At 43.3% G+C, this 10,432-nt stretch overlaps 1 pseudogene; it reads left to right on the forward strand.

The window, feature by feature from the left end:
- Nucleotides 1-202: 202 nt before the first annotated feature.
- On the forward strand, nucleotides 203-1,662 carry LOC133069890 (multiple coagulation factor deficiency protein 2 homolog; annotated as a pseudogene).
- Nucleotides 1,663-10,432: the final 8,770 nt, after the last annotated feature.

Raw genomic sequence — 10,432 nt, forward strand, 5'->3', positions numbered from 1 at the left:
TTCCAGTCTTAGCATTGGTTTCGTTACTGGCTGTGCAAATATTATGGAAAAAAGAACTTCCCTGGCCAAGACAAGGGGTGTTGGTGGGTGCTAGGACCCTGGGGTGGGTCCAACAAATTCAGTAACACATCAGAGTTTCAAATTCACCATAAGAAGTTTTCTCTGTGCTGAAAGAGGTTTACCTAAAAGAGGTACTGCTGGCATGAGACCTCTGCAGCTGCTCAGAACTCACTTCCTGTGCAGCCTGCCCTGGGACTTTTGTGTCACAGGTGCCAGGCCCAAGGAACCAGGACTGGCTTCTCCCATCCCAGCAGACTGGGCCTGATTAAGAACCGAGTGCATGATCAAGCATGTTTTATGGAGCATCTGGAAGGTGTCACCAACAAACCAGAAACAGAAGATGTCCCATAAGAACTACAGCTCCATTATTTCAAGATGCATGGTTGTAATGGCAATAATATGCTTGATGGACTAGAACTCTACACAGCTATCATTCATGTCCATAAAAAAGAAGGGAACAAACAGGTACCACTGTTATTGAGCCCAAGTTCCTTCTGCTGGCTGCACAACAGGCTAATAAATCAGGAAACCAGTTGTTGGGATAAGCAATAATAACTTTAACTGGAAAGCTAGGAGACCAAGATGGCAGACTAGCATCTCAAAAAACCATCTTCCTTCGGTCCAAATTCAGGCTCCTTCTGTACACAAGTTGGGGGTGTTGGGGGGCATTTTGGCACCATCTAGTGGCTAAGCTAGGCCACTAAGGGTAACTGTGCTGTGCTAAGTCGATTTCAGTTGTGTCTGACTCTTTGCAACCCCATGGATCCTAACCCACCAGATTCTTCTGTGCATGGTATTCTCCAGGCATGAATACTGGAGTGGGTTGCTGTCCCCTCCTCCAGGGGATCTTGCCGACCCAGGGATTCAATGGAGTCCAGGCGGGATCTTTACCACTAGCGCCACCTGGGAAGTTAGTTGACAGTTGTTCACTTGGGGGAGGGGCCCACTGCTGCGCCAGCCAATGGATGAGCAGGGCCGCTACAGCTGGTGCCTGCTTCACTGCCGCTGCACGTGGAGCAGAAAGGGGCGGCTCCAGAAAGCAGCCGGGTAGAAAGAAGTACCCCGGCCCCTCCAGCAACGTCAGCCGCCAGCCCTTGGTGGAACCAGGCCCGCGAGCGGCCGAGACCATGGTGGCCACGTAGAGGGGCTTGACTAGTCCGTCAAGCATGATCACCATCTGAGGCAGTGAGTGCTGTGGGCTCAGCCTCCCTCTGACCCCACCAGCCAGTCTATGACTCCATTGAATCCTTGGTCCGAGGTGGCCCCAAGCTGGCGCCCCCTAGAGCGGAGCTTCTGCCTGCTGGCTTGTGCAGGGGGTGGGCAGCGGGAGCTGGCCAGTCTGGTGAGATAGCAGCAGCTAGGTACAGAGAGGTACTGTGGCAGAACGGCCCCTGACTCAACGGAACACATAGGTGGGCCCCAGGAAGGGAAGGGCACATCAGGCCTCAGGTTCTGATTTGGGAGGCCACCACTGTACCACCAATGAGAGAATATGAACTGATCAACTTAATACACAGTGTTTTGAGAGACAGTGACAAAAACAATGACAGATACATCGACTATACCCAGTTCACAAATCATGCAGTAGGCATGATTTGGTGATAACTTTCCTCCTTATATGCAAATGTGACCCATTATAATATGATGGAACGCTTTCAGTAACTCCAAATAGTTCAGTTCCAAAACACCACTCAGATATTTTCATAAAGATTTGCAGCAGTCTGTTACAGTAGGGTGAGAAAGAGAAACCAAGAAAAATAAAAGGAGGAGAAATGGGATATATTGTAGTCTCCAAGCACTATTCTCTTATTGGGCAAACACTTGATTCAATAAACATTTTTTTAAAAAAAGAAAAAGAAACATTTTAAGAAGGTTGAATAGGGACTACCCTGGTGGTCCAATCATTAGAACTCTTTGCTTCTACCTCAGGGGGCCCAGGATTCTATCCTCGGTCAGTTCAGTTCAGTCACTCAGTCATGTCAACCCCATGGGCTGCAGCACACCAGGCCTCCCTGTCTATCACCAACTCCCAGAGTCCACACAAACCCATGTCCATTGAGTCGGTGATGCCATCCAACCACCTCATCCTCTGTCGTCCCCTTCTCCTCCTGCCCTCAATCTTTCCCAGCACCAGGGTCTTTTCAAATGAGTCAACTCCTCGCATGAGGTGGCCAAAGTACTGGAGTTTCAGCTTCAGCATCAGTCCTTCCAATGAATACCCAGGACTGATCTCCTTTAGGATGGACTGGTTGGATCTCCTTGCAGTCCAAGGGACTCTCAAGAGTTTTCTCCAACACCACAGTTCAAAAGCATCAATTCTTCGGCGCTCAACTTTCTTTATCGGAGAAGGTAATGGCAACCAACTCCAGTACTCTTGCCTGGAAAATCCCATGGATGGAGGAGCCTGGTAGGCTGCAGTCCATGGAGTCGTGAAGAGTCCGAGACGACTGAATGACTTCACTTTCACTTTTCACTTTCATGCCCTGGAGAAGGAAATGGCAACCTACTCCAGTGTTCTTGTCTGGAGAATCCCAGGGATGGCGGAGCCTGGTGGGCTGCCTCTCTGGGGTCGCACAGAGTCGGACATGACTGAAGTGACTTAGGAGCAGCAGCAGCAGCTTTCTTTATAGTCCAACTCTCACATCCATACATGACCATTGAAAAATCCATGGCCTTGACTAGACAGGCCTTTGTTGACAAAAGAATGTCAGGGAACTAAAATCTCACAAGCAAAACGGCCAAAATAACAAAAAATGGATAATTGGAACTGAGCACTCAGAAACTTGATTGAAGAATACTGCCAAACTCCTGGTTTTAATTCATGCACCTGAAAAGTAAGACCAGCTTTGCTAACTGGACACACTTTTCAGTTACAGCGAAGGAATGGAATGAATGCCAAATGTTTCCCCTTTAGAGAAACATGGTCAATATTCTGTAAAGTTCCCCCAGCCAAAATGACTATTTGCTCTGGGCAAAGGGGTATTTATTAGACTATTTCAAAAACGACAGCGTAAGAAGAATGTCAAACAGTGAGTTCAGCTAGCCACAAAGTCTAAGATTCTATTTCATCTGGCACTTCAGAAATGACATACCACTGACACAAGTTAAGTAACCTTTTTCAATTTTTCAACATTTTATGAAATGACTACCATATCCTTGTACTTTCTTTCTTTTATGTTTTCATTAACCTAGGAGAAACCTTGAATCTAACTGTTCTCTACTTCTAATCATTAGCAAAATTTTCACTTTCTAAACATTTGTATTAAACTCTTGTTTCTAGGTTTTTGTTTTTTGCAGTTTAGAAACTATCAGGAATGTAAGGACTTTGTCCCTTCTGCTTGATTCTACAGGGGTAAACCACCAACTGGTCTAGCCTAAGTGAGAAGCGAAAAATTCTTCATCTGCAGTGGCTAACGTAATATAAGTTACATTTAGTAAGAATGTCATTCAAATTACCTCTTCTATACTGAATATGTAAATTCTTTCAGATTGGGAAATGTTAGAAAAGAAGCCGAAAAACTCTTCACACTGTGAATGTCAATAGTAATGGAAAATGAGAAGCAGCAGCAGATTATAATTTGGCTTATTGCATATAATAGACATGCTGTGATAGGAAATGTGAAGTGATGGCTGAGTGGAGGGGGGAAAACTGCATAAAATTTGCTGTGGGATGTATAGAGACTTATTTTCTTTATTAAAGTATCGTTGTAAGAAAACATAAGTATTTGTAAAAATGGCTCCCTGTGTCCAGTATTTGTGCAATGAGCTGAACTGTGAGCTATTCTTATAAAATGTAGTTATTTTAAAAGATTTACAGAATGAATTCTGGATGTATGACCAATACAACTGATGAAACAAAAGAAAAGAAAATTTATTCAAACCATTATGTCTTCATGGCATACTTTTTTTAATGACTTATAGCTGAATTTGCAACATTGTGTTACTTTCTGCTGTAGAGCAAAGTGATTCAGTTTTACATATGTACACATTCTTTTTCATATTCTCTCCATTATGGATTGTCACAGGATATTGCATATAGTTTCCTGTACTATACAGCAGGACCTTGTTGTTTATCTGTCCTCTGTATAATAGTTTGCATCTGCTAGTCCCAAACTCCCAATCCATTTCTCTCCTACCTTCCTCCCCTTTGTCAACCAAAAGTCTGTTTTCTATGTCTGTGAGTCTGTTTCTGTTTTGTAGATAAGTTCATTTGTGTCATATTTTAGATTCCACATATGAGTGATATTATACAGTATATCATACACTTCTCCAGGGATGTCCCAACCCAAGGATCAAACCCAGGTCTCTTGCGTTGCAGGCAGACTCTTTACCATCTGAGCCACCAGGGGTTCCTATCCCAGCTTAGAAACCCCCAAAATAAAGAAAATAGACTGATCAACAAAAGAGGAGAAAAGACACAAATTACTAACATCAGAGGTGAAAGAAGAGTCATCACACAGAGGGTTGAGAGTCTTGGCTCCATTCTTTCAGCTAAGAATATGAAGTAAAGAAACTGTTTGCCCTAGTGGGGAAAGAAAGCTCAGTCCCTTTCCGAGTGGGATGAGCCCAGGAGAGCAGAAATCTGACTGAGGCAAGTTTCTCCCCATCAGAGTCACCAGGTATTCAGAGCCCTCTCAGGAGAGACGATTCTCCTTTAGCAAGTGGGTACAGCTAGAAAGAAGGGAGGAGAGCAGTAGGAGCAAGACTCAGATGTGCTAAACATGCAGGACCAGAAGAATAAAAAGGCATTTCCTCAGCCCAAAGGCATAGCCCAGAGCCTAGCCTCATTCTGCTGGTGACTTGTTCTGCTTCAGTTTGTCCACTGCTTTTGGTCTTTTCCCATCTGTACCCACCTATCACTGCAGGAATGGGATGTGTGGGCTTAAACTAAATCAAGAGATTTAGTTTGGCGCTCATCTTTCGTTAGATTCTTTTATTTTAGCTATCAGTATGTAAGAGCACACACTGTGGTCTTTCCTCCCACTTCAAGGCTATGCTTACCTGTGTTTCAGTAATGACTGACCTTCACCCCAGGCCTTCACCAAGAGTCTCTGACCCTAGAGAGGACTTGTCACCTTTTCCCCCAGACTCCAGGCAGGAATGAAGTGGACAACTTGGTTTTTTAACTCCTGTTTCCACTATAGCATCTTCTTTAAAAAAATTATTTATGTACTTATTTATTTGGCTGCACCGGGTCATAGTTGCAGCATGTGGGATCTAGTTCCCTGACCAGGAATCGAACACAGGCCACCTGCATTGGAAACATGGAGTCTTAGCCACTGGACCACCAGAGAGGTACCCTATGCTTAACTTTTAATTGGTGGTTGATCAGTTCGACTATAAAGAAAGCTGAGTGCCAAAGAACTGATGCTTTTGAACTGTGGTGTTGGAGAAGACTCTTGAGAGTCCCTTGGACTGCAAGGAGATCCAACCTGGGTGTTCATTGGAGGGACTGATGTTGAAACTGAAGCTCCAATACTTCAGCCACCTGATGCGGAGAGCTGACTCATTTGAAAAGACCCTGATGCTGGGAAAGATTGAGGGCAGGAGGAGAAGGGGACGACAGAGGATGAGGTGGTTGGATGGCATCACCGACTCAATGGACATGGGTTTGTGTGGACTCTGGGAGTTGGTGATGGACAGGGAGGCCTGGCATGCTGCGGTTCATGGGATTACAGAGTCAGACACGACTGAGCGACTGAACTAAACTGCACTGACCATTTCACTATTTCTTGTCTTTTTTATAAGAATCAACAAAGCCTAACAACAAGCATCCAATTTCATTGTTCTTACAATTACAAAGTTGCCCATGTTTTTCCAATGCTTTGTGCATTCCTTCCCACAAATAAGCCAAACCCATTCTCCATTGGTGAATATTTTAATAATTGCCCTTCTCTATTGCATCAGGGCAAGTGCACTGTATACCAGCAGTGACAGGGCACTCATTTCCGGGCAGGCAGCAGGTGAGCCAGCTATAAATGCCACCTTAGCATCTGCTTTCATGGACCACTCCTAATACATTGTCACGGGTTAGCATATGGGTTTATTAGGGAGGATTTTTAGGATCCTCACTGCGGGTAGGAGACGAAGTCAGGCCAAGCAGAGAGACAGATGAGCTGCAACGCAGCTTAACAAAGGTGTGGGGAACTCTGAAGCTACCACAGGCTTCCAGAGTCACCTAAAGTTGGGATCTGGACACTTTACACCTCGATATTGATCAATCATTGCATGTGTTACTCAGGAAAAGGGAATGACATTGGGCAATGAAGAAGAGCGCTGATAGCTGATGTCTGTCAGTTGGCAGTACATCCAATAGCTGGGCAAATAAGCCCTTTGGTCCTGCATGAAGACAGATTGGGACAGCATCACCCAGTACCTATTGCAACAGTCTACAACACCCCACAAGGTCTGGCCCCTGGGTTCCTCTTCAAAACCATCTTCAACGACACTCCCTTTTTTCATTTCCTCTGGGCATACTGGCTTCTCTCTTGTCCCTGGAACCCAGCAGCCTCAGGGCCTTTGCACTTCCTGCTCCCTCTGCCTTGAACGCTCCTTTCCCACATGGCCCTGTGGCTCCCAGGCTCAGATGTCCCTCCTCAAAAAGGGTACATGACCCTCAGCTTAAAACAGTCCACCCATCCATATCACTTTTCCCCTTGCTCTGCTCCATCTTTCTCCATATTGTTTCTCACTCTCTTCCCATGAATTATACTTGTTTCTTTATTGTCTGTCTCCCCCTGCGAAGCAAGCCCCATGAGGGCCAGGCTGTGACCTATCTTGTCCACCATTATGGGTCCTGCCCTGGATCAGTGCCAGGCACAGGGTCAGGACTCAGTAGGAGTTAGGGAAGTGGATCAAGTCCCCCTCTCCTCCTTACTGCACCCTCTGGATGCTCCTATGAGGTTAGAGATGTTCCGAGGGCTGTGCCAGGAAAATGGGCAACCCGACCTCCTGGGCCCAGATCACCTCCTGCCTCTGAGTCTCAGCTGCTTTATCAGAAGCCACCACTCACTGAGGAAGAGGGACAGGGTGCCCAGTGGAGCCAAAGAGGAGCTACCAGGTGGTGGTACAGTTTACCAATAGAGATGGATCCGTTTTCATGTAAACAAGTTGTAATTTATCAGAACTAAAGGCAGCACGCCAGGCTTCCCTGTCCTTCGCCAACTCCCAGAGCTTGCTCAAACTCATGTCCATTGAGTTGGTGATGCCATACAACCATCTCATCCTCTGTCATCCCGTTCTCCTCCTGCCTTCGATCTTTCCCAGCATCAGAGTCTTTTCCAATAAGTCAGTTATTCGCATCAGGTGGCCAAAGTATTGGAGTTTCAACTTCAGCATCAGTCCTTCCAGTGAATATTCAGAGTTGATTTCCTTAGGACTGGCTGGTTTGATCTCCTTGCAGTCCAAGGGACTCCAACCTTCAAATAACACACCAGCCAGGTTCATGTATGATACATAGAGCTCACACTTGCAAGTACTTACTTACATGGGAACGTTTTACTAAAGGAGATATCACACTAAACTAGCCAAGATGGGGTTCTTTTGACCTTTTTTGTGTGTGTGTGCTAGAGAAAGCCAGCTATAAAATCAGATAGATTGAATGGAATGTTTAGTTTGATTGTATTTAACTTCTAAAAGAGGAAATGATAATGTAATTTCTTTGCAATATAGCAACAAAAACCTGCTTGAAAACATATCAAAATTTCAAAAGGCCACTTATGCAGGCCGGGTCCCTCCCTCTGTTTCTCCCAGTTCCTCTAAGTGTCCACAGTATCCTCTACTCCTTGCTATCCACCTGTCCCTGAACTTCCTTTTTATAACACTGAAATTGATTCCCCTCAGAAGGCAACAATATTTCTAAAGCACTGATTAAAATGTCTGGGATTCAGAACTAGAACAAAAAATTTCACAATTCATATGGAAACACAAAAGACCCTAAATAGCCAAAGCAGTCTTGAGAAAGAAGAATGGAGCTGGCTTCAAATTATACTATAAAGCTACAGTCATCAAGACAGTATGGTACTGGCACAAAAACAGAAATATAGACCAATGAAATAAGATAGAAAGCCCAGAAATAAACCCATGCACCTATGGGTACCTTATTTTTTGACAAAGGAGACAAGAATATGCAATGGGGCAAAGACAGCCTCTTCAATAAATGATGCTGGGAAAACTGGACAGTAACATGTGAAAGAATGAAACTAGAACACTTCCTAACACCATACACAAAGATAAACTCAAAATGGATTAGAAACCTAAATATAAGACCAGAAACTATAAAACTCTTAGAGAAAAACATAGGCAGAACACTCGATGACATATATCAAAGATCCTCTATGACTCATCTCCTAGAGTAATGGAAATAAAAACAAAAGTAAACAAGTGAGACCTGATTAAACTTAAAAGCTTTTGCACAGCAAAGGGAACTTTAAGCAAGGTGAAAAGACAACCCTCAGAATGGGAGAAAATAATAGCAAATGAAACTGACAAAGGATTAATCTCCAAAATATACAAGCAGCTCATACAACTCAATACCAGAAAAACAAACAACCCAATCAAAAAGTGGGGAAAAGACCTGAAGAGACATTTCTCCAAAGAAGACATACAGATGGCTAACAAACACATGAAAAGATGCTCAGCATCGCTCATTATTAGAGAAATGCAAATCTAAACTACAATGAGATTTCACCTCACACCAGTCAGAATGGCCATCATCAGAAAGTCTACAAACAATAAATGCTGGAGAGGGTGTGGAGAAAAGGGAATGCTCTTGCACTGTTGGTGGGAATGTACATTCATACAGCTACTGTGAAAGACAGTATGGAGATTCCTTAAAAAGCTAGAAATAAAACCACCATCAGTTCAGTTCAGTTCAGTCTCTGAGTTACTCAGTCTTTGTGACCCCATGGACTGCAGTACACCAGGCTTCCCTGTCCATCACCAACTCCTGGAGCTTACTCAAACTCATCTCCATTGAGTTGGTGATGCCACCATATGACCCAGCAATCCCACTCCTAGGCATATACCCTGAGGAAACCAAAATTGAAAAAGACACATGTGTCCCATTGTTCATTGCAGCACTATTTACAATAGCTAGAACTTGGAAGCAACCTAAATGTCCATCGCCAGATGAATGGATAAAGAAGTTGCAGTACATATACCCAATGGAATATTACTCAACCATAAAAAGGAATGTATTTTGAGTCAGTTCTAATGAGGTGGATGAACCTAGAACCTATTATACAGACCGAAGTAAGTCAGAAAGAGAAAGATAAATATCATATTCTAACACATATATATGGAATCTAGAAAAATGGTACTGAAGAATTTTATCTACGGAGCAGCAGTGGAGAAACAGATATAGAGAACAGACTTACGGACAAGGGGAGAGGGGAGGAGAGAGTGAGATGTATGGAAAGAGTAACATGGAAATTTATATTACCATATGCAAAATAAATAGCCAACAGGAATTTGCTGTATGGCTCAGGAAACTCCAACAGGGGCTCTGTATCAACCTAGAGGGGTGGATGGGGAGGGAGATGGGAGGGAGGTTCAAAACAGAGGGGATATATGTATACCTATGACTGATTCATGTTGAGGTTTGACAGAAAACAACAAAATTATGTAAAGCAATTATCCTTCAATAAAAAAAATTAATTAAAAAAAATAAGGATATCATCAAGCATACAAGAACTCAGAAATTTTGTTCTTCTTCTTCCACCTTATATAAAAGGTAACTTCTTTGTGAGTTACTTGAGGATGTACTCCAGCAAGATGAGGGAGTATAAATAAAGCAAAGAGAAATAAAAAAAGAAAATCAAAATGAAAATTCTAATATGATAACCCTGCAGTAACTATAGACATCAATCAATCCAGATTGGAGCAAGAATATAGAGGCCTCTGGGAATGGGTCAGTGGTTTGTTAAGGCCATCTCCTACTAGCTCACAAGAGTCCACTGTTAATTTTCAGGAATGTTGCAAGTCAGCTGTTGAAAACATTTTAACATTTGTTATCAAAAATTAGCTTCTGTATATTTATAATTAAATAAGTTATATTAAAAACAAAGAAAATAAACATGCAAAAAAAATGTCTGTGATTATTTTGGTCATTTTTTAAAAACATTTTTTCAAAATTCTAATCTGAAAGGAGAAAAAGTCCTTTTAGGAGGAACTTGCATTATCTCCCTGTGCCTTTGAGATGTAAATATTCTACCTGATCTTCTTAAGCATCCTGTTCTGTGTCTTGAGGGCTTGGTTTGTTGACCAGTGAGAAAAATCCCTCTGGTCTCCTCCACCCAGAAGGTACTCATACAGTGTATGGCATCCAAAGAGACTGGGATACTGAGCAGTCTTTTTGCCTGGTGTGCCTGCT

This window comes from Dama dama, chromosome 15 (assembly GCF_033118175.1).
Source record: "Dama dama isolate Ldn47 chromosome 15, ASM3311817v1, whole genome shotgun sequence".
NCBI lineage: Eukaryota > Metazoa > Chordata > Mammalia > Artiodactyla > Cervidae > Dama > Dama dama.